General features: G+C 41.9%; 2 long non-coding RNA genes across 3 annotated transcripts in view; both read right to left on the bottom strand.

The window, feature by feature from the left end:
- The window catches only part of LOC118605207, a 222,379-nt gene extending 215,850 nt beyond the window's left edge, over window positions 1-6,529 (bottom strand). Inside the window, exon 1 of the long non-coding RNA XR_004951990.1 lies at window positions 5,427-6,529. This is a non-coding gene — a long non-coding RNA (uncharacterized LOC118605207). The remainder of the gene's footprint in view (window positions 1-5,426) is intronic.
- A 1,031-nt stretch (window positions 6,530-7,560) lies between these two features.
- Window positions 7,561-25,620, bottom strand: part of LOC107515285 — an 86,891-nt gene continuing 68,831 nt past the window's right edge. For both annotated transcript variants that reach the window (XR_004951992.1, XR_004951991.1), the window contains exon 3: window positions 7,561-7,779. This is a non-coding gene — a long non-coding RNA (uncharacterized LOC107515285). The remainder of the gene's footprint in view (window positions 7,780-25,620) is intronic.

Below are 25,620 nucleotides of genomic sequence, written 5' to 3'. Positions count from 1 at the left end.
CAAGTGGGGAGTCAGCTGAGTAGACATTGTTCTTATGCAGCCCCCTTCTAGGAAGTCCTGAGGCCATCCAGATGGCCGCAAGACCCCAGACGGACGAAGCACAGGCTTACTTGCTGAGTGTTAATCAAGAACATTACAGAGCCCCACAACCCAGGGAAATGTTTTCAAGTTGAGCTGATGAAGGTCCCACCATAATAGGTCTCTTAGGCCAGTATCTCACTAAAACAAAGGGCATTTCCAGACCTTCCTAATATAATGCTGATGAGACTATACGCAATTGCACAGTGTTCATTCTAAAGTAAAACCAAGGACAACACCCAAGCTGACGCTGGGCAACGTATCGGCTGAAAGTCGTCTGTGGTCTCATTGGAAAACGAACAGACACCAATTGCCTGAGCATCATTTGAAAATAAAATGGTCGCGTTTTGTGAAACTCCAAAAGGAAAGAAGATGCAAATGGCAAATACTGAAGAGATAAGCCAGCCATGCGCTCTCCATCCTTCTAAACCCCTTCCCTTGTTCTCTGCCCGATCCCCTGGAGATGGCGGGCCTATAGTCCAGGGGCTCCAGACATGGCCTCTGTAGTCGGACACACTGGGTTTCCGAATCTTTGGGTAAAATGCTTAGTTTTTCTAAATCTCAGTTTCTTCATCTTAAACTAGAACTGACAATACCTACCATATGTGATCGTGATCGCTGCGAAGCTCGGCGGTGAGATCATGTGCACAAAGAAACGGTGCCTCACAGCACAAGACCTCACACAGCGTAAGAGCGATCATGCTGACGAAGGTTGGATTTGCAGGCATGGCACTGCTCAGTCCCTTCCCAGCCCTACGCATAGTTGTTCACCTGTTTCTTCATTTACGCGCATATTCATTCATTTATCCAGTCAGTTCCGTCACTGATTCACTGACCTACCAAACACTTAATAAACACCCGCTGTGTGCTGGCCACCGTGTTAAGAACTATGAGATACATTAATGAATTAAATGCTCACGCTGATATTAAGAATTTCAACATAGAAGACCAGAGTATGTTAATAATAATAACAACAACAACAACAACAACAAGTGTCGAGCTGCACAAACTGCGCTCATTGAAATGCATTGGGAGTTGAAAAACAAGACAAGTTACTTTAGCGGGGGCAGGGTGGTGTGGGGGGTTGTGGGGAGGAATCTGACAGGCTTGCTAGAGAAGATGCTGTTTCATCTAAAGCTCATAAAAGGAGATGAAATTGGACTTTCGGAGACGAGGGGAACAAGGGCTTTTCAGGCAATCCGCTGCTCCCCGTCGGCCAATAACTCCTACACCACAGCAATGGAGAGCCACCCTCTCATCTCACTGTGGGAAAGCTGAGACCCAGAACGGGGAATGGTCCAGGGTCACGATGTCGCTTCGCGGCAAATCCGGGCTGGAAATTCAGACAGCCTGACTCCTGCCAAAACTCATCTATCTGCTTCTTCATCAACACTCACTGAACATCAAGTGCCTGCTTTTGTTGTGTTTAAATATTCATCTTACACATGTCCACTTAGCAGAGCTGAACGGCAACAGAACCAAACGCCGATCATTTCACCTGCATTTGGCATCAACACGGATAGATGGCTGATGCTACAGTCTGGCCGCTTACATAAATTATATAATAAGTCCCTGTCACTGCCTCAGTATTGATCCTGATATTGAAATTAAATCCACACCCAGCTATTTCTCCAGTAAATGTTCTTTATTTGATTCCACCAATATATAGAGTTACCCTACTGCCAGCCAAATTAGCCGCCGAGAAGGTACTCGGTTTCACATTTCTACTTTGGGACGAAATGAGTGGAGGAAGGAACGGACCTTTTGTGCTAATTACTAACAGTAGACAGAGACCTGTGGCCCTCGAGGAAACAAAAGGGTCAACAGCCAAGCCGCAGGGGGAAAAACCGAGATCTCTGGTATTCCGAAAGGTTTGATAAAATCCAACGGATAAGGAGGAGGCAAGTGAGGAGTCCTGATAGTCCGACAAATCAGGGGTGGGGCTGGTTTGGAGAGGAAGGCAGGGGGCATTCGAAGGAGGAAGAGGCAACATGGCAGGCTGCCCTTCAAAGCCAGGTATGAATGAAGAGAAAAAAAATCATTTCCTTTCTTCTTCTGTTCTTTTTCCCACCCTGGTAGAAGCTACCCTGATAGTCACAAGCCAGTGTGCATTCAAAGTTGGAGCCTGCTTGCAGCTCTGTGATTCTCTTTTGCTGCTCCTCCCATTCAAAGGCCCACATTGGAAAAAAAGCAAAAAAAAAAAAAACAAAAACCAAGATGCACACTGAGCAGAGCAATGAAACGGAGCCGCTGGCCTCCCAGTGTGCAGGAGACCAGGGCCTGGTTACGTTAAGAGGGTGCCACGTAGTTCAGATGGGTTTGTCAGAATTCTCCGCGTTGGATCTTTGGGCCAAATCTCAGCTAATAATAATGAGCTCTTCACCTCTATTCTCCATAACTCCCTGTGACTATGTCTCCCTCAGAAACCCATGAGGGAAGAAGGTTGTAACCCAGTCACAGTGAAGGTATTCTCAAATCCCAGGTCATCACAACATTCTAAAAAATCCATTCATTTTTTTTTTCTAATGCCAGAGAGACCTAGATTTCAATCCCAGCTCTGCACTTCCTACAGATACATATCTGGGCAGTTTCCTAAAGTGTAAAATAAGGGTCAAAAGTCAAATGAGTTGGTAGAAATGAATGTGGTTTGTAAACTGTAAAGAAACATGTGAATGTGTAATGTCATAGAAAGAACACTGACTTCCGGGTCAGAATTGTTTCAATGTGATCTTCTTCTCGGTAGCCTAGGTAGCTTCTGTGACCCTAAGCCACCTGGTTCACTGTTCTTGTTTCAATGTCTGCATCTGAGAAATGGGTTGAATCATACCTTCCTCAGAAGGTTATGTAAAGTTTAGATAAGATAATGTTTGTAAAGTATCTGAAAATCATAGTCATTTCATTAATAGCTCTTTTTATTATTATACATGGTGTTGTTATTTCTGCTGATTATCAAACCGGTAGGGTTAAGGTACAGAAACAACACAGAGAACATGCTTCTTTGGCAAGGGCTGTCTTTGGAACAGGCTGTCTTTTGACTTCGCACCAATCTGGGGGCACAAACCAGGTCAAGCTCATATCTGTGAGGTGCAGAGTGAGAGGCCGACAGAGGAGTCCGACTTTGCACTGGCATCGCCAGAAATCTTTCCATCTCATTCTAGGTCTCCTTTGAGGTCTTTGCATGCAACTGGGCCCCTACTACAGGCACATTCAACAAACCTCCGGAGGGCTTGGATACTCCGCTCCACATCCGAAGTGACCAGGCTGCTGCTTTAGGGCCTGTCCATGGACCCAGGACCATCTAGCTTTGGCTGAATCACCTTCCCTAGCCAGGCAGGTGACTCAGAGGTGAGAGATGTCCAACACATAGAACTCAGCCAGAGCCCAGCAAACCCAATCTCATCTTTTACAGGAATCACACCCCAGTGAACTGAGCTGCAGGCCTGAAGATTCGGCCTTTCAGCGTGGGAGAGCAGGAATTGGTGCCCATCCCCAGCCCTGTGACCTAGATCCTTCATAAGTATAAGCGGGCAGGCAATGCCCTCTCTTATGGGACTGCTCAGGTAACCCAAAAAGACAATTACCCAAGAAATGAAACGGTTAGCTGATTAATCAATCAACTGCACGTGTTCTAAGCACTCAGTTCAACGTTGCAAGGGTTGAAATGCCCACCTTCGATCTAGCTGACAATCTAGCTTATATTTGGCTTGAAAATTATTCACCAGGGAGCTTTTTATTTATTAATTAACTTACTTATTTGCTTCCTTTTATTTTTCTACTCAAGAACTTACTCATCTGAACTTAAATTGCTCTGCAGTGTGATATTGCACTCTCTACCTTTTCCCATGGATTCTAAAAAACAAAAACAAACTTTATGTAAAGTCTGTATTTTGTCTCAAAATCAAGGTCAAGCTTGGCCCCCGTTCTGTCATCATCTAGTTATGGAACCTAGACCAAGTCGCTTCCTTTCTTTAGGCCTTATTTTACTTATCTGAAAACATAGGGAGATGTCTTAGAAATCTTTAAGGTCCTATTGAGGTGTACAATCTGGAATTCTTCCAAAAAAACCTCTTCTATAGAATAATACCTCCTCCCACGCCTTCTCCATCCAAAACTAGTTTCCTGGACAAAAGTTATACTTCAAAGAATAATTCCTATTGCTAAGCTGTGCAGTGTTGAGAATTTTAAGAATCAAGAGAGAGATACTACTAAGCCCAAAGACATTTTATAGGATGCATCTGAACAGTGTTTTATTCCTTGTAAAAGACCACACATCCATTGACCCATTCTATCCATAGCAAACCAGATTCATTAGTGACATGCAGGAGAAGCCAGCCTGCTGCAAACAGAGAGCCATAAAACCACTATTAAGTGTATATTAAAATTCTAACTATGCCAGCTGCCGCAGACAGCCATAATTGGGCTTTACTTTCCTTCTGTGCCAAATGTTGCCCTTCGCATATGAGGCCAGACAAGGCAGAACAGACAAATCCATTTGGGCTTTGCTGCAACTCAGAAAATTCCAAAGGAAAAAAAAAATCACTAAGATAAAAGCAAAACCGTTGATTTCTAGAAAGTCCCTCTCCTCTCTGGACCTCAGTTTCTCCATCTGTAAATTGAGAACAGAAGTAAACAGCCTGGGTCCCTTCCTGTTTTACCATTCTAAGAGCTCTTGCTATATCACACCATCCATGATCTAGGAAGGCTCCTGTTTCTCCCTCCCTACCTCCCACTCAGATAAAGAGATGAGTGGACGGCCGCCCACCATTTGGCTGTGGCCACTGTGATGGGCCAGGAAGGGCATTGTCATGGAGTGGAAAGAGCATTAGACTTACTTCAGGAGTCCTGGGTGTCTTAATACAACCTTGACCTGGACTAAATAATAACAAGTGCCATTTACGGAATGATGCACGATTTTTGTGTGGTAGGCAAAGCGCTGGATGTTTTTGTTTAACTCCACAATAGCTGTGAGAGGTAGGTATCGTTAGCCCCATTTTACAGATGAGAAAATCCAAGCTCAGAAATGCTAAATAACTTGTTCAAGAACCTGAACTTGTAAGCGGCAGAGCCAGAACTGCGCATGCCACATCATTCTGGGAATCATTTGTTATTTCCTTCTGCAATTCAGTTTCTCCCCTATACAATGGAATAACTGGAACTTTCATTGTTTTGAACTTACTTCATCAGAAAAAGACAATTGAATAAGCAAAAAAATAGGAAATGACTTTGAAGAAACAACTGATAAATCAAGGAGAAATTATTATGTCCTATTAAAGGAAATTAAGTTCTTAAATAGCTAATTGCATACTCTAAAATTCTCATTCCCTGGTAGAGCTCTAATAAAAACTCACCACTCTGAGGTTGGGGTGCAGGATGGACCCACAGCTGCTGGAGAACTCTTCCCCAATTCCCAAGGCTCTGCTTTCGCTCCCACCAAGTGGCCAGGTTAGCGAGACGTGATGTGACGTTTCTTTGAGTTCTGTGGTCTCGGTCTCCACCAGTTCTTTCAGTCTCATTCATCCTAAGCACTTCTTGTAAGAAGCATGCCCAGAAAAATGCATACTCTGGTGGAAACCACAACCTACAGGAGCTCTAAAGTGAAAACGGGAAACACATTCTCACGTTTGTTAAAGAAAGTGGCTCTCGTTGAACCTGATAAAGGACATTCCTACCAAAGAGGGCTTCTGTGGCTAACTGGGCTCAAGTTTAAAAACAGCCTAATGATCGTTTCCAAACAGCGGCCTCTCACAAAAATTGCACTTAGGAAAGAAGCATCCGCTAAGCTGTGGACCTCCTGCACTGAACTGCCTGCCTGTACTGTGTTCCTGCCTTCTGAGCCAGCTCTTATAAAGGAGTTCCTAGAATGGTATTTCAACCAATAGAGCTGCAACTTTCTTTGTCCAATCAGAGCAATGCAATTGTATCTTCCCCAGTCAGCATCTTCGCTGACCAATCAGAGTGTCTCCATTTTGACCAATCAGGACAGTGCTTTTTGAGTCAATGGAATTGTAAGGATTGGCCTCTTCTCTTCCATGGTAATGAACCAATCATGGACCAGAGGTGGGGACTTCTCTCTAAATAAGTTAAGTCCTCCTTGCTATGGGGAGCATGTGTTCCCTTTCTACTGAAGACCATCTCTCCCCCACCTGAGCTGAAACATCAAAGACATCTCACAGGAGCAGAGCTATCTAGCTGGAGAGCCGCCTAGCCTGAGGGCCGCCTGGCAGCCATGCTGTCCCCCAGCTGGACTGTATCACAATTGAGCTGTTGGCACTGAATACAGTTTCCTTCACTGCACCCCAAATTGGGGATTCCTGTTGTCATTGACTAGGTGCCAAAGACCATTGATTGACACTATACAGCTGTAATGCTTGAAAAATCTGCAGCTTTTGATAACACGAAGCACCTTCTTTATTTATTTCCTTGTTTCAGTTACCTAATGGTGACCACAGTAACCAAACTTTCAACTCCTCTAAGAACTAATTAGTATAGCAAGTCAGAGTTTGCCTGTCATTTAATCATAACAAAGCATCTATCAGATGGGAAATAATACCAACATTTTCAGTGAGAAGACTAGCATGCTCAGAAGTGAGAGGTTCCAAGTCTCATCTTTAGTAAATGATTGAACTGGCCAAGAATCCGGGTCTTCTAGCTCCAGGCCCCTTTCCATCACTCCCTGCCTGCAGGCCTTCGCCTGCAAGGTCCAATGACAATGCCTACTTGCAGATGCTGATTTCCTGCCAAAGTGGAAGTTTTGCATAAGCCTTCCAAAAGTCTCCTCTAAGGGAGGATATCTTCTCCTATTCTCCAAGTGCAACATTCACTATGAAATTTGCTGCTGTGAGGGTTGTAATCTGGCAATTCCATGAAGTAAAGCTGGAAGGACCCTGCTTCTTCTCTGACCGTAGGATCACTCTACTAGTCTTGGATTACCTACTTCCTGGCTTCTTCTATTTAGAAAAGGCAAATACATATTCCGCTTCATCCTCTAGTTTGGGGATGAACATGAACCGAATCAATACACCTGCCTCACAGGATTCTTATCAGAATTAGGAGAAGGCAATCAAGGTCATTAGGTGTCAGATACAGATAGAATGTATTTCCCTTTTATCAGAGTGCACACTGTGTATCTCAGTGTGTGGATATGTATTAGTGTATTTTATAAGCTGTTATGTGGTATTTTATGCAACCTCACTGATTTCTAAAGGACAGAGACCTATTATTCTTTGTGCTACAGGTGCAAGCATGTTGTGCGCAACTAAGCATCTTCATGAGTTAAAAATATACCCCAAAGGGGCCATATAAAGTGTGAGCGTTAGTGCAAAAGCGAGGATTTAAGGTCAGTATTGTTATTTCGGTGCTGGTTCTTACCCTTGGGAGCTTCCGGTGTGGAATCTGAAACTGCCTCCCAACACACACACACACACACACACACACACACACACACACACACACACAGAGGGCAAGGAGAGATGAAAGAAAGAAGCAGGCCACTCTGATTGGTAGATGACAGGTTTACAAAACAATGGAACTTACATATGAGGCTAGTCTTTGGCGACGCAAGACGAGTAGATTCCCACACTCACCCACCAGAAGCTTAAAAGTTTTTAGCAAGGCCTTAACTGGGTTCAGTCACATATTCCGTCCAGATGGTCTCAACAACACATCGCTCTCTCCAAGCTGCATCCTTTAACATGACTCCCACTGTGGAAACAGTAGGCAGAGCATTCATTCCAAAGACAGGAGACAGGGGAAGGGCGAGGACACTGAGTGTCCAAGTTCAGGTGACATGCAGGTCAAGCGTCGGTCCTCCCTTCTCAATGACCTTGACATGCAGGTCAAGCGTCAGTCCTCCCTTCTCAATGACCTCTCCAACATTTAGGATACAGCAAACTGAACCGCAGAAAATCTAAAATGAACAAAGCATCACATTCTTAATAGTAACCGTAGTAAGATTACCATTGTATTGACTATTACAGGAAGCATAGGAAAAGCGGCGAATATAATTGTCTGATAAAGGAAAAGAAATTTCATAGCAAAGTGTTTGAATTGAGAATCGAATAGTGTCTAAAGTCTTCCCGGTGGACAGTTGGGAAAGACATTCCAGGAAGATAAAACAGTATGTAATGTTTAATTTGAGAGAAGACATGACCGTAAATAATGGATCTGAAAGAGTTTAGCGTGCTTGGGGAAACAGCACGTCATCACGTTCCACCTTGCTACCCGGTTTCCCACCTTATGTGAACATCCTTTTCTTTGGGTTAAGACAACCTCCAGAAATCCATGGCGTAGTGAATTGATGGGGTTAATCACACACACTGGTAAAGGAAAGTGAAAAAAAAACTCAAATGGTCATTTCACATCACAATTTCTTCCTAAATCCGTGGGGAAGTATGAGTAAGCAAGAAGCTCTGGTATGTTCATAGAGGCCTTATTTTCTTTACTTTTTCAGAAGTTTATGTTTTATTATCCTTCCCATTTAAAATGTTTGCCAGGCATGTAGAGTCAAAAGAGCTATATGCCGGGGGACCGAAACAAACAGGGAAATGGCATCCTCAGAAACCAGGGTTTACTTGTTAACTTTCCAAGAAGCGGTTATTTTATTTTAGCTCTTCAGTGGAATAATATTTTAAAACTGCTATTCTTCAGGATTAAAAAAATAATAATGCTTACTTACATGTCATGACAGATTCAAAGACAGAAGAAGAAGAAGAATAGATGAATTCACAAAAGGCACTCTCAGAAGAATGAGAAATCTAATAACTAGCTCAGAGAATCCCTCATTTTGACATCAGTGACTTTCCCCAACTCCACAGTAGACTTTAAATACAGTATCAATCTTCAACCTTCAAATATCAATACTTGAATTTTAACCATTAGTCTACTGAAAACGTCCATTTTAAATAGTTGACCAAAAAAATAAATGAGCTCATAAGCTCTTGCAAAGGATGAGAAGTTAAAGCAAAAAAAAACCCTTGATTTTCCCACTCTGTACAGATGTGCTGAGTGAATGCAAAAAATAAATAATAAGATAGAGTTATGGAAGAATATTATGGTGTCATGACAAGAGTATCAGTTTTCTCTTGAAGCACAATGTTCTGCTACCTATTTTCCAAGGCCTACAAACCATTGTTTTATATATTGTGTCCAGTTGTCTAGTTGTATATGGCAGAAGTGTCATTTCAGACCCTAACAGAGTCACAGTATAATTTTGAATACAGACCCTTCTATGAGCCAGAGAATGGAAAGAGCAAGGCGAACCCTACCATAAGCCCAGATTTCTGTCTAGAAGCATATTCTGGGATACGGCACAGAGAGGGGGGACTCCAAGCAGAGCAAGGCGATCTTTCTGAATTGAGAAGACAGAGATGAGATTTGAGTCCAGGGAAGATGAGGCAGCTCGAAAGTGCAGGGAAAAGTTCTAGAGAAGAATGTGCAGTGGAAAATAACTCCAGAATTTTCTCTGGAGTCTCCTGGAGCCTTTGCTAAATACGGACTGAGCTGTGCTTGCATAGGGCTACCCTGCACATGGCCAAGGAAAGCATGACTCTGGAGCTATAAGCTGAACAATTTCCAAATGATGTACAAGGTGAGGAGACCAGCCAGAGAAGAAAGTCCTCACTGACCACTCGGGGCCGAATCCAGAAGAGACTGACAAGGGTCACAGCAGACGAAATGAGTTCTATTCACGGTGAAAATACCAAAAATGCAGGTCAAATAAAGACTTTCAGATAAACAGAGATAATCAGTCTCCGGAAAATTTGCACTAAAAAAAAAAAAATTAATAGTAAAATCTTCCATTAAAGAGAAAATGATGTGTCCCATCTAGAGACTTGGGTCATTTAAAAGGAATAAAAAGTGCCAGCAATTGTAAATGTGTATGAAACTATAAATAAAAAATTTTAATTTCTTAAGAGATAAGTGACTTTAAAACAATAAAAATGTATTGTGAACTTTATAATATATATATATATAGAAATAAAATCTATGAAAACAAAAGTATATGAATGGGAAGAGTGAAATAAAAGTTTGATGTTTTAAAGTTCTTACACTTTAAGTGAAGCAATATAATATTACATAAAGGTAGACTGCTGTAAGTTAAAAATGCATATATATATTTATGTTATAATATTTGTAACTTTGGGATAGGCTAAGATATCTTAGAAAATAAAAAACAAGTTTAAAATTTCTAGTCTTCAAAAAACCCCCTTGAAATGAAAAGGTAGTCCATTAATTGATTGAAAAGTATATATGTATATATATGTATATACACACATATACATCACATATATAATTACATATATAACAATATATATAATGAAGGACTTATGTCCATAATATATAAAAGCACTTACTACTTAATTATAAAACAAACATTCAATTAAAATGGACAAAAGATTTGCATTGATATTTTACAAATGGTTTACGAATGACTAATACATACCAACAATATGATTAACATTAATCATCAAAGGAATGTAAATGCAGTGAAATGCCTCCAACCCGGGTAATTCCATCCCCAAGTATTTACCCAAGACAAGTGAAAGCCTATGTACAAGGCCTTTTACATAAATGCCCTTCCGCAAATGATGGATAAACAAAGTGTCATAGACTTAGACGATGGAGTAATACCCAGCAATAAAAAGAATGCATGCAAAAGCATGGATGTCTCTCAGAAACATTATCCCAAGTGAAAGAAGCCAGATGTGAAAGAATGCAGACTTTGTGATTCCATTTCTATAAAACTCAAGAAAAGACAAATTAATATAAATTGATGGAAGGCTAATTGGTATTTGCTCTGGGACAGGGATTGAAGGCATCAGAAATATCTGGCAAAGACATGGAGGGAATTTCTAACATGACAGACATGTTCTAGTTTTTCACGTGGCAGTGGTTACATGAGTTTATATGTTTTTCAAAATCATGGAAATATACACATTAAATGGGTACACTGTATGTACTGGTGTATAATTTACGGCTCAATCAAGTTTTTGTTTGTTTGTTTGTTTGTTTTGTAGCAATAGCTTTCTCTTCTACATTCTACTTCAGTGTTAAGGGGTTATGTCCTGGATTTAGAATTCAATTTTTCTACCCCTTCCAGATCACAAGTTAACTTTTTCTTTTTGTAAAAAAAGATCCAAATGTGAAAAAAATTATCACTTAAACAGGATGAAGTCTATCTCACCAAATAAACTCATGTAACCAGAAATATTACAATAGGGGTACTGTGCATGTCAAACGACGCTGCACAGTGCATAAAGCATTAAGATCTCTGTGTAACCGTCACAGGGCAGGCGACCACCCCAAACAGGAAGTCTGGGTGGTGCTCTGCCGCGGAACAACACAGTGACCCTACGCGTCCGAACACAACTACTTCAACTGGTGACTTTATTAAGACCGGTTTATTTTTTTCTGAGTCACTAGAAGGCTAACAAGAAAATCGGGCCCTGGCTACTTGCGTATTGATCGGTCATCGCTGATCGATGGCATCTTTGGCTGCTCCACTGGCACTTTCAATTGCTACCAAATAAGAAGGAAAGGAATTGCCCAATATCGACTGGACTTTAGGCATTGGAGAAAATCCAGACTTGGATTCAGGAGTTGCGACCTTCCCGGCCATTTCCATAACAGCCACTAGGGAGGTACGAGAGAGCTAGAATTATATATATTGCCCTAGGAAATGAAAGAACCAGGAGAAAAGCGCAATTCTATTTTTTATCCATGGCTGAGACATCTCGATAATGCTGTTGACTGAATGTGTGCCATTTGTCCATTTCTGACGGCCTGCTCTTATCAGGACAACGAGGAAGGTAGAGGTGTCATTCTCAGAATGAAACAGACTTCCAGGCTCCTACAAACACGTACGAAACATATCTAAAGCATTCAATATAACAACATGTAATTTCCTTCCAGATTCCTCCACAGAAGACTCTCAGAGAAAGAATAAAGAAGCTGTCTCCAAAGTCTTAAGAGACCGTAATTTGCAAGAAAAATAAATTGTATATTGGTGTGGTAGAATTTAGGACCAGTGGATGGAAGTTATATTGAGACAAATTTTAGTTCAATATAAGTTTCTAACCTCAAAGCTGCCTGGCAATGAGACGAATGTGTAGTCATGGGGTATGGTCACACTAAGGTGGATTGACCTGCTTTCAAGTGTGATCCTGAGAGGAAGGCTGGACAAAACCACACTTCATTCCCAGGTGTGCCCTCAATCTTGAAGATTATGTAATCCTCTTAAATTCCTTTGAGAAAGATAGGGATAATAAACAAAATATTTCTCGTGCTGAACCCAGAAAACATGCTCGTGCCTTCAAATTTTAATATAAGCAGTCAAATATGTAAAAGACTTGGAAAAAACTTAAGAATACTCTTATACTTCATAGTTCAACAATGTAGCTTTACGTTTATTTATTTAATTTTCAAAACAATTCACAGTGGCCAGGACATGGAAGCAACCAAAATGTCCTATGATAGATGATTGGCTAAAGAAGCTGTGGCACATATATACAATGGAATATTAGTCATAAGAAGATATGAAATACTGCCATTTGAGACGACATGGATAGACCTCGAGATAATCATGCCAAGTGAAATAAGCCAGACAGAAAAAGTTGAAAATCACATGATATCACTTATGTATGGGATATAAACCTAAAAGCAGCAAATGAATAGAACAGACAAAAAGAGACTCATGGACATGGACTATAGACTAGTGGTTACCAGAGGGTGAGGGGTGAAGGGAGGGGGTAGGTAGATGGGGTAAAGGGGGTCAAATATGTGGTGACAGGAAGAAATCTATGGGAGGTGAACACACAATACAAATATATATATATATATATATATATATATATATATATATATATGTGTGTGTGTGTGTGTGTGTGTGTGTGTGTGTGTGTGTGTATATATATATGCCTTATTGTTAAAATGTTCAGCTGAAACTTATTAGATTTCATTAACCAATGTCATCATGAAAAAATTAATTTAAAAAAATCTATTCTAAAAGTAGATTTTATAACATGAGAAGACTTTTGCCTAAGAGCTAATGGCTATTAAACATCATCAACTCCCTGATCCTCCCACTTCCTGATCCTCCCACTTCCTGACCCTCCCACTTCCTGATCCTCCCGCCTCCTTTCCCGCCCTATGCAGCAGAATTACAGTGTGAGGAATTAGGTAGAGAACTTTTGTGTTAATTTAACTGATCTAAATCAGAATATGTCTCCTATTAAAAGAGTTTCAGCATTTCTCTGTACTTGAACCCTTTTTACAAGCATAAGAAACCCAAGAAGCAATAAATTATAAGACTCATTTCAACCAAAAATGATTTCTGACAACATCTAGTGTTCCCGTCGTATTTCCCAATGTGTCCCGAGAGTGACTGGCATTAAGTTAATTGCTATTTTCTTCACGGAGAAGTTTGGTAGCAGCCAAAGAAATTGAGTCCAAGTGAAAGCCTTTCTATCTATTATTCATAAATTCAAATGGTATCTTTTATGGTTGGCAGCACACAAAACTAATTCTAGTCTCTTTTTAAAATTTTTGTTTTTTATTTTTCTTTCCCAAAAGACACCAATAACTTTCAAGTTAGCAGATGGACAATAGCTTAGCTAATGACTACCTGATAATGAGAACAAAAACCTTCCTTCCATCTTAAGGAATCATTTCACTTGAAATAGAAATGGTTTAACAGTTGCAGACCCTCAGAGCTTAGCCGGAAACTTCACATTTCTCCAATTCCCCAGCATGGAACGTGCATTACGGCGTGCACCCTACAACACTGTTGTGGTCATTTGTCAGGGTGGGGGTGGGGCCGTCTTGCACAGATGGCAGTTTCATATTGATGGACCTGACACATGACATACCCACTAACGTCATTAACACCAAGCAGCTCAGTCTTCTAGACATGGCATCCTCAGTGGAGTCATACATATCATTCACTTTCCCCATCCCATTCTAAAGAATGTCAAAGTGCTCAAATTTCTGCAAACCCCCCCAAACAAGGGGGGTTTTAGAGAAAAAATTATCCTAAGTCCACAAAGCATTGCAATGGCCCATCGGGATCCTTGACCTTACATCCTTGGCAGTTGAAACTAGTCAATTTCCACTTCGGCTTGACATGGGTTCTGGGCTCAGTACTGGAGGCAGACGGGCAGGGAGCACAGAGTCAGTAAATCGTAATGGTATTTGCTATGTAGAGAAAACAGCTCCTTGTTCAGTGTTCCTGGCCATCTCTATTCTGCTCCAAATCAATGCACATAAGGGCTAGTCTTCCGGTCTTGACTTCCCTGTGCCCGGTGAATAAAATCCTGTCCCGAGCTCCAAGTCCCCTCAAAGCCCTTCTCTGCCTTGTGTACCTACTGTTTCTCCAGGGATGATGTTTTCTGACCATAAACACCTTTTTATGACCACGTCTCCTGTATCCAGTTACCATCCAGTAGAATCTCTGCAAAAGTCCTAATTTGTGATCTTTAAAATTTGTGTCCAATGTCCTGCCTGCTTTTTTCTCGCTACACTCATCACCTAATTTATGACAAAACTTCAGACTCATGTCCCTACATGCCTAAACCTAGGAAAAAAAAAAAAAAAAACAGCCCCTGAGGAACTCAGAGTTCCTCAGATGCCAACAAAGATTCACATGAAAATTCTAGGCTGGAAAAAAAAAAATTCTAGGCTGAATTTTAGCTGAAATATTTAGAGGAAGAATACTGGAGGATAACCCTGCGCCCTCCATTCAGAGTCTCAGTGTCCCCAATCTCAACAGAGGGTCCTTCAAACCGAGCCAGGGTCACGGTTAGCATATGAGTGACTGCGTATGGTACTGCCTTTTCCCAGGTAAATCATTTATTGCCGTGAAGTATTCCATGTGTTCAATACTTAAATCAAATAGGGATGCAACATACCATCTCTATCCATGACTCCTTTTAACCAACTATAGCAGTTAATTTCACAAATTATCACAGAGCCTCTCTCCCCAGTTTCTTCCAAGAAGCAGTTACTTTCACCTTTTTTCTTCCTACAGTTCCAAAAAACTCAAAAAACAAGAAGCAACGGGGGTAAAAAAAATGTACTCTTGAGTGTAACAGAGATATGAATCCCCTTAATGGAAATGTATCTTTAATCTCTGAACTATTCGATCAACCTCAAACTCTCCACTGTGAAAGGCATTGGCCTTAAAGCCTATGATTTCCCTTTGCAGTATAAACTAATGTCACATACCCTTCAGAGAGCTGCTTTCCCTTCCTGGGCACTGCCAATCATCCTTTCTGAAAGGGAGGGGTTTTGTTTTATTTTATGTCATTTTATTGACTGGGGAAATATCAAAGGAGGAAGAGTCCTTGAAGCTCCTCAAGCATGAACCCTCATTTCATAGATGAAAGAACCGAGATGAGGAAAAAGTGACAGATCAAAAGCCACCCGGCCAGAACGCAGATCACTCAGCTCCTAACTCATGAATCCATTAAGTAAGACACCATGTCACCGTGATTGTACTGTGTGCCAGGAACCACACTGGGTTCTGTGAATACGAAACCCACAGTGCTGGCCCTCGGAGGCCCAGGCACCCCACCGCCTCCTCCCTGAAGCCCAGGCACAAATAGCCACCATTTAAGATATTCGTATCCACTGAGACTACACTGTCTTAAGGAGCTTCCGGTGGCTGTTCATTTTGTCAGCCTCAGAGAACAGTCTCACTGAATGAAAAGGTGACAGTCTTTTTACTAAGCTATGTAGGTGAGACCCCGAGGAAGACAGTAAGACAACCCACCTGACAGCCAGTATCCACCTTGTCTTCCCAGCGGACCTGCAGTCCGTGGGTAGGATTTGGACCGGAGCAGCTGCCCAAGCCACATGTAGGAGCCCCTCCGCTTTGCTCCTGCAGCGTTCTGTGCTAACTCGTGTGTGCACCTGCCTCTCCATTAGACTTGAACTTCTTGAGGACAGTAATTATGAGTTCTACTCATAATACATAACATGGTGCCGGGCACGTAGTAGGTTCATACTAAATGATTTTCAAATGCAGTAATAATAGTCCTATTTAAAATAGCTTGGTAAAAGACTGCAATGGAGACAAGCGGTAAAGAGAATCAGAGACTTGTGATGTGTTCTGCACCCCTGTTGCCCCCTCTGATAGCACTTTTTCCTGTCATTTTTCAATCTCTAGAGTCACTGCATGTGGAACAGGCGTCCTGGGGCAGGCAGGGCAGGGCGTCCGTCCATCCCCTGGGGTTCCTGCTTCTGCGCATCGGGAGCGCCCAGCCGCAGCTGCCCGGGCCTGCAGACCTCGCTCCACACCGCGCCTGGGGCATCCAAGGCTGTGGGCGGGGGGTCGACGGTGATGAGGATGAAGAAGCGCAGAGTCAGAAAGGTTAACACATTCTGTCGGCTTCCACTTTACATTCTCGGTGGAAGAAAAAAAATAGAAAGGTTATCAAATAGAAAAGAATTTTCTACTCCAACTACTCAAAAAAGAAAAATGCCTCACAAACAGTGTCTTCCCTTGGATATCAAATTGCTCTGCTGACAGCATTTTTAATGAAAAAACACCAAAGAAGAAAGATGAGTGGAATTTATAAAGAAGCAGCCAGAGAGAATAAATGAAGACATTCACTGTGTAGTTTGACTCAGCACGAACTCACCCCTCTGCTCTGGGGGCTCTTGGCCTTGGCATTGGACCAGTTACTTTGAGGCTGTGGATACAGCAACCTGACCAGCATCAGGTTATGTGCTGTCACCAGAGGATTCCAGCTTGCAGACTGATCAGTCTCCACTGGGGCCTCTGAAGTGCAGGGGTACGTGAGAGAAAACAGAAGGAAATGGTGACAAGAAGTGAATGGCCACCCTCACCAACTGGTGACTTTGATACCATGGAGGCTCACCCGAGCCCTGTGCTCTCAATGATAAACAAGTTTGGTCACTAGTTAGAAACTTAGTATAAGTCACACCTGGCTTCCCACATCTCTACACGTCATGAGAAAATTCTGAGAAGGAAGAAGGGATTTTGATTTACCAGAAATCTTAGCACTTTTAGGCTTTGAACAGCTTCTGCTGGAAAGGATAAAGAGCGGAAGTGGAGGAAGATAGAAAGAAGATTCTTTGGCCTCCTGAGCTGGTATTATTGCCCAAGGAGTGGGAAGAATGGGTATCAGAGTGAGGCTCAAAATAAGAGGAACCGTGTTTAGTCTCTGCTCAGGTTTTCTCCAAAGCATTTTGTAAACTTTCCAAAAGTGAGATCTGAAAGTCAAGGAGGCATCCTTGAATGCAATTCCTGGCACAGTAGATTCATAATACACAGTGTTGATATGACACGACTTGACTGGGTTGACTAATCATGACGCAAATCGGATTAGAATTTTTCTTCAAGTCCCACCAAACAAGCTCACCTCCTCTGGTGTCCTCATTATACAGCTACCATCATGCCAAGGCTTTCAACTGAGAAAAACCAACTCACGGTTCCCTGTACAGGTTAAATGTCACAGGCAGCAATTCTAGGAAGAAGATGGTACAGCCTGTACAATGTGACGGTGACCCTTGTCAGCTCCCCACGGCTGGCCTTAGTGACCTCACAAAAAGAACAGGCAGTAAACAAAACATCAGAGACAGGAAAGTGAGTCAGATGCATGCCTGCCTTGACGAGCTCACAGTCTGATGTGGGAAGGGAGGGATAACCCGGCATGTAACAAATAACTCCCATGGGACCCAGTAGGAACCATAATGCAGGGAGCATAGGTGCCGGAGGGTGTCAGAGTATCAGCCAAATACTTCTGGGTGTGGCGGTGAGATGGGGCGGTAGGACGTGCTCCAGAAAGAAGGTCGCATTTGCCTCAGAACCTGAAACACCCGTCAAAGTTCGTCGGGAACGGACAAAGCAGAAGGTCATTCGTATGGTCGGATTCCCAACAGGAAGCAGACGGCACTTTCCAAGTGGGATAACTTCAGAAGAGTTTATTATTTTCCGAAGGTATGGGTGAGAAAACCCACAGTAACCCAACTGAGAATGCGGTAACCCAGGGCTGTAGAAGCTGCCCTGTTACCAAGTCGAGCGGGCAAGAATGTGCAATTACCGAAACCCAGAAAGAGGCAGATAGATATTGTGGGAACCTGGAAAAAAAAAAACAGGGACACAGCCATCCTGAGATGACCTTGCAGGATGGGAGTTGGAAATGCATGGTGTGACCTCATGCTCCTCCCTTGGCAGGGGCCCTCCCCTCGGCCAAAGCCACGTGGAAGCCAAAGGGCAAGGAAACGCGCTGATGGTGGCCCCGCAGAATGGAGAAGGGTGGAGGATGAGTCTGGGGGAGTGGACAGAAGGTGTGTGCCTGGGATTGCAAGCAAAGTGACAGTATGATCTAAGCCTGACGCGAGAATGTGATGAGCTTCTTCCCTGAAAAGCTATGTATGTCCAGAACCCACAGAGAGATCAGATGGGGAATGAGACGCCCCTCCTTCCTGGGACTGACGCGAGCTCTGAAAGGTCTTTCCCCCAGCCTTGGGAAGGTCATATTTATGGAGCCACTAGATCTGGATTTTAACTCAACCGTGGCTCAGAATCCATCCTGAAACCAAACGATGGTATTTATTCTGTGCTTGAGCTCCTTATCTGATAACCTTGGCTCCTGGTCCAGGCCCGTCCCAGCTCTAGAGACTGCCTTGCTCAGGAATTTACCCTAATGACACCCCAAATCTGGGGAATAAGATCCAAGAAAGATGTTTTCAGGGGAAGGAATGCACCTATAATGAAAACATATTATACATACTATAATATGTCTGGCCCAGTTCAAGGCACGAAACTACGACTTCTTTTGCATCTCAGCTTAAGTTACACGTCCTCGAGTAGTTTGTCGGATTCCTGTCAATCAAAGCATCCCATCTAGCCTTCCCGTTCTGTCCTGAAACAAAAGGGAGCAGGCAGCTACTACGTGGAATAAATCAGAGTCCTGTAGGCTAGTGATTTATAATCTGGACAACCTCTTGCTGGCTTCCCTCATCATTTTCCCACCATGACCCTGCTGAGGGTGCAGCCAGCCTATGCACCCCCATCTTCCCCGGCATGCAGCCTCCCACCAGGCGCGCAGGCCTGGTGCCTACTGAGCACACGGGGGCCGCCCTGCCTCCGCCTTCCTGCCTTTCTCTGCAGCGAGGAGGAGTGGAAGGGCTCTCTCTCTTCATTCTAATCACAGCTCTCCCCTGAAGCCCCGTTGGAGTGTGCGACTGCCAGTACATCCTTTACAAGCCCCATTTTTCCCCATCCCACTGACTCAGGAGATTAAGACTTATAGCCATAGTAAAGCTGATATACACCGTGTCAAAATATTTTCATTCGTTCCGGGGTTTTCAATAATGAAGAAAAAGAAACAATTGTACCCTGAGAATTTATGGCACAGTTTTAACAACCTCTGCAGTAGAGAGTTTGCTTTTCTAAATGGCCAGCTGCAGACATTTTGCTCACTGATGTGCATTTGGTTTGGTGGAGTTTTCTACACATTCATACATACATACACACACACATATATATAATATATATAATTATATAATTATATTGTATATAATATATATACATATTTTTTTTTAATAGAAACAAGAGCATGCAGGTACGGCTAATTTGCAGAGAAGACAACAAGCCCCTGGCCAGGGAGTGCCTCCTGGAGTACCTTCCCTTCTCTGCCTACCTTTTGTTAACCCTCATCTGAAATGAGAAGAGCCTTGAAACAAAAAGTCTCCAGGTGTGTAGAAAGGTAGGCGGAGACAGACCTGGTTTGCATCTCTCAAACCCCATGCAAGTACATTGCTAAAAAGCCTATTGCAAAATTCATTTCTCATTGTAATAAGACAGAGGGTTGACTTTTTTTCTCATTGTCACATACCCCTTTATTGAAGTCTTCTATGTAAATATTGATTGGTACAGAATGACTTACACATTTGTCCGCAAGTGCAGAGCAGACCAGTGTCCGTGCACTGAGGTACACTGTCATCCCATACTCACTTTGTGCAGCTCTTGAAAGAAATCCCTCGTCTACCATTTTGATATCTTCTATTTTGATCAAATTTTATAAGAATAGAGTCATTCTGGCCCTCATTTCTTTATGGCCAGAAAGTAACGAAGGAAAATTCATGAACCAGACACAACAGACTTTAGTTCCAGCCTCAGCACTAGTAATTTACTCATCTTTATCATCTTGGGTAGGTTAAACCCTGCATCGGGTTTCACTGTGCTTTCTGAACAGTAACAGTAATAACACACTCATGCCTAACTATAGAGATTGTAAATATGTATCAAGATAAAGTAGAGGACCTTGGCATCTCCGAAAGGTTGTACAAATCATCATTATTGCTCTCTAGGAATCTCCAGCGGAGTTGACATCAGGTGGAAAATAGACCAGCTCGGCGGTTAGGCATTCCTTCAGATGTTTGGTTTGGATGCATCACGACAACGTTGGAATAACCTCTCAAGAGACAGGTAGCACACTGATGAGCATAACGGGCAGGGGAGACAGTGGTGTGAGACGGATCTGAAGACATAACCAGGTGTGACACCATGTGAGATGCCGCAGGTGTGGCGAAGAATCTAGATATCATCTTTAAGGTAATACAAAGCCATTGGAGGGTTCTGGGCACGGAGTGACACCAGCTTTGATGTGCGTATTAAGGGACCCCTGTGATTGTTCTTACAGAACACGCGTGCCAGCAGAAAGAGAATTTGGAAGGATCTGCAGAAACGCAAGCAAAAGTTGAAGATGACTTGAAGGAAGTTTTTTAATAAGCTTTGGAGGTGCGTCGACACAGATTTGCTAGTATTTAGGTGTAAAGTATAAAAATTGAGAAGAATTAAAGAGTGACCCTCAGGTGGTCCTTGAGCAGCTAGGCAAATGTAAATATCATTTATTGAGATGGGGTATGCTAGAGGAAGAAATCAGTTTTGAGCGGAAATTGAGAATCGTGCTGTAGCCATGCTAATTTTGAAATGTCTCGTAGACGCCCACCTGGCCTAAGGTAAGTAGCAGTGCCATTCCTGCTGATCACTGAGAGTGACCGCAAAACAAAACATCTGTGCTTCATCTCTGGGGTCTGCATCAACTAAACAGAAATCCATAAGCCATAATGAATTACAGTTTACAAAATCTACCTGGATGGTATTCATGAGGATACTTCGGGGTCAACCGATTCCAATGGCAACTGTTTCCATTAAATAGAAAAATCTATTGGCTCTTGAAATGGAAAAAGTCCAAGAAAAGACTCTCACATTACTGAATCTGGGCGCCCAAATGATATCTCAGAAATCTATTAGTTCAGTTTTCATTATGTTAGCTTCATTCCCAGACAGGAAGTAGCCGAGCAACCCCAGAGGGCAAACAGCATCTTTTGTCCAATATGGGCAAATGTCACTCTTTCATCCTGAGCTCCTGACCATCCCTACAGCCAAAGAGGAGGCCAACTCCTCACACACCACATGAACTGAGACAGGTGCTCCCCAAAGGGGAATAGAGGTGCTTTGGTCAGAAGAACAGGAGATTGCTGTTGAATCAGATTCAATAACACGCGTCATACAAAATGCCATAAACTGGTGGTTTAAACAGAGATCTATTTTCTCACAGTTCTGGAGGCTGGAAGTTTGAGATCAGGGTGCCAGCATGGCTGGTTCTGATGAGGGTTCGCCTCCTGGCTTACAGACAGCCACCTTCCTGTGTCCCCATGTGGCAGAAAGAGAGACAGCAAGCTCTCTGATGTCTATTCTTACGTAAGGGCACTAACTCCATTAGGAGGGTCCAACCCTCGTGACCTTATCTAACCTTTATCTCCCAAAGGTCCCATCTCCAAATACCATCATGTCAGGAGTTAGGGCTTCAAGATATAAATTTTAGGGGGACACAATTCAGCTCATCACAGATGGCCATTAAAAAGCTTACAGAGGTAACGATATCTTAACAACAAAAAGAAAACAATTTGTTTCGTAGAACTTTGCTAACCTAACATAAAATTTGTAATTTCTCTCAGAACATGTGTGACAATAAGAAGAAAGGAATATTTAGCTTTCCTACTCAAGAAATATGATTTCTGTTGCCACACACTAAAATTAACTCCAGCTGAAGTAAATAGTCAGATATAAATCTATGGTAGAAAAACCACTAGACAAAGAATTATGTATCTGTCAAATCTTTGAATGGGCAATTTTCTAAATTATGAATCAAGAAAAGGAAACAGAAAGAAAAATGTTGCCAGATTTGTTCTAAAAATGTATAACACTTGTGCAAGCAAACAAAAATACAAACAGCTGACAAGGAATATATCTGCATTGAGAATTCTTTCCTATAACCACTCGTTTACCTAACATTTACTAAGGGCCTGCTGAGGCCAAGCCAGATAAGACTACATATTTATTATTTTGATCTTTATGAAAACCTAATGTTTGAACAACTCCAGGATCCCAAATTTGGTAACCTAGATGAAACAAACCAATTCTTTGAAAGACACAATATGCCAAAACTCATAGAAGAAACACATGATCGGAATAAAACTGAGAAGAGTAAAGAAATTGAACCAATGATTAATAATCTTCCAAATCAGAAATTGCCCAGGCCCAGATGGGTTCACCGGTGAATTCTAAACACTTAAGGAATCAATTATGCCAATTCTCTACAATCTCTTACAGAGGACAGAAGCAGAGGGAATCCTTCCTAATTAATTCTCTGAAACCAGTATTTCCCTACTACTAAAACCAGACAAAGACATTACAAAAAAAAAAAAAAAAAGCCATAAATCAATATCTCTTATGAATAGAGATGTAAAATTTTTCGACAAAGTATTAGTAGTAAATCAAATCTGAAACAGTAAAAAAGTAATTATACACCACAACTAAGATCCAATGTTAATGATTTTGTGTTATAACTCTTTAAAACCCCTTTTAAAAAGACTGACTTAATATGAAGAGACAGATTAGAATTCATGAGTTGACAGTCTGGCAAAAGAGATCGTGTGTTAGTTTTCTGAGTCTGCTATAGCAAACTACCACAGACTGTGGTTTAAACAAAAGGGACTTGTTTTCTCCCAGTTCTGAAGGCTGGAAGTCCAAGGTCAAGACGTTGGCAGGCTTGGTTTCTCCTGAGGCCTCTGTCCCCGGCCTACTGCCTGGTCACATGGGGGAGCTCTGTGATTGCGCATCCCTGATCCCTGTTTTGGCTTCCTCTTCTTATAAGGGCACCAGTCAATTGGATTAGAGTTTTCTTTAATCACCTTATTTTAACTAATCACCTCTCGAAAGATCCTAGCTCCAAATAGTTATATTCCATAGTATTGGGGATTAAGGACACAATCCTGACCATAACAGATGGGACACTCTGTCTTCCAAATTCCAGTTACTAAGAACTTAACCAAAGGAGATATGTTAAACTTATGCATTAACATATCCAGTGGGGCATAATTTTTAATAATTATAAAAATCGAAGTAACTAGTAAGTAACTCAGGTTAGATCAACTTTATAGCTATTTTCTGGTCATAAAATTATAGAAACAAAGACTATATCAAAAATAAGTCGGTGAAAACCTTTCCGTGATTTTTGACCAGATGGCTCATTAATACTTGTGGGAGATTCATTGAGCTGCCACTAGAGGGAGTGCTAACCAAGAGTTGGGCGTAAGCACAGAGGCTTGCAGAGAGCATGCCGGTGTCTTAGGGCTTAAAAACAAGAGCGAGAAAAAGATATGTATGGAAAGACAGCAGTAGTAGCTACAGAGATAACACAGGCATATCCACAAGGAAATCAGAGTACTCAGGGAATAACTTAATAATTATCAGAGGTTACGTCTCTTCCAAGAGAGGAATGCTTTTTGCCGCCCCTCCTCCTCTACTTCTGTATCCTGAAGCCCCAGTGAAGGTCATTCATCCATCTGACTTGCCCTTGATCTGTAATCGGTTATGTGTCCTATTTGTTTAGTGGTTATGTAGATGTTGTTTTTATCCTCTACCAATCAATTTTTTTTCTTATTCCACCATCGTGCAACGAAGGACGTTGGTCTCTAATCAGTCCGATGTGTGCTGAGAGGGACTATGCTAAGCAATGCAGGTCTTTGTAAAAACAGCAACTTTGGGGGTGCATTTAGTTGACTGGAAGGAACAAGTGAGCGCAGGACGGTTACTGAAGAGCAAGACAGGGAAATAATGGTATCGCAGGGATGAGTCTAGTCTATGCAAAAGGGACCACAACGGAGAAACCTCAGAGTTTGCAACTTAGATCACTCTCTGAGAGCTACCGTGAGCTTAAGGATTGGAGCCATGGAAAACTGCACTCAAATTCCAACTCTTCTTCTGGTGAATTGCAAGTAACTTGAGCAAGTTACTTTTCTCTCAGCCTTCATCTCTTTCTCTGTAAAAATACCTCATGGGGCTATGTGAAGTAGATATGGCACACCAGGCCAGGCCCTGCTGCAGCTGCCAATAATTGGTAACTATTATTATTTTAGCCTGAAATCAGTAAGTTGGTAACAGTAGCCGCTATTGGAGGTGGAGGGGGAAAAGCTACAGTTTCTAAGTGCTCTGTCTGTGCTGAGAGATGAAGTTCAGTTGGAAAGGGGCTGAGGCACCCCCTAGACTAAGGCTGCAGATAGCTCTGCTCTCTAATCTGGGTTTACCAAGAACAGAGCTGATATTTTAAGCCCTGACTCCTAATTTTAGTTGATTAAGAATTTCTTGGAGAAGGGAGAAGTGCTATCAATTAGTGCTTTGAAAACACCAATACCCAGCACTTGGCCCTAGGCTGACCCAAGTTAACACTAATTAACTATTTATTGACTGAACAGAGTCATAAGTGCATGAAGTAAAGGTGAGAAAATAGTTACTATAAAGTTATAAAAGTTTCATGGAATGCTAAATTTATCAGAGAATAACATTGTAGTGTTAGTCTAAGTAAACGTGTTAATAAAAATGGATAGTAACTGATAGGAAGCCATCGTTTAGATATCACATAAATGTATTTATTTACGAATGCTTGCTGGATTCAGATACTGATTTAACAAACTGCTTATCTGCTGCCTGGATTTCTCATTTATGGGAATACCTGTATCTGTTATTATTTTCCTAACAGAAAGAGCCATCAGAACAGATACTATCTAACATTGATGAACTGAGAGTTAGATGTTTTGTTTAACTTTAATAGTTTTACGTATCACCAAATGGAATCTCACTTTTTAAAGTTAGCTTCATCCCACACAATTCATTTTAAAAGAACAGAAATTGCCATCGTCTTTACAATTGTCTTTACTTGTCTTTACAATTGCTGTTATTGTTTTAATTTAAGTTTTAATATAAGTTGGCACATTTGGTATATGGAACTCAATCTACTTTCCAGAAGCCTAGGTATTCCTGAACCAATGAGAAAAATCAGACCTTTTTAATATGGACAGAATTAGATAGCTGTTAGGAATAAGAAGATTTTACGTAAAATGTTATATATGAAACATAATATCAATACATGAAACATAATGGTATCCATATTTACTGTCTGCCTGTTCTGCAAATGCTACACTAGCCACCGTGAGAAAAGTATTTCTCCA

The sequence above is a fragment of the Rousettus aegyptiacus genome, unplaced genomic scaffold (assembly GCF_014176215.1).
Source record: "Rousettus aegyptiacus isolate mRouAeg1 unplaced genomic scaffold, mRouAeg1.p scaffold_m13_p_7, whole genome shotgun sequence".
Lineage (NCBI taxonomy): Eukaryota > Metazoa > Chordata > Mammalia > Chiroptera > Pteropodidae > Rousettus > Rousettus aegyptiacus.
This window is presented reverse-complemented; position numbering and strand designations above follow the sequence as displayed.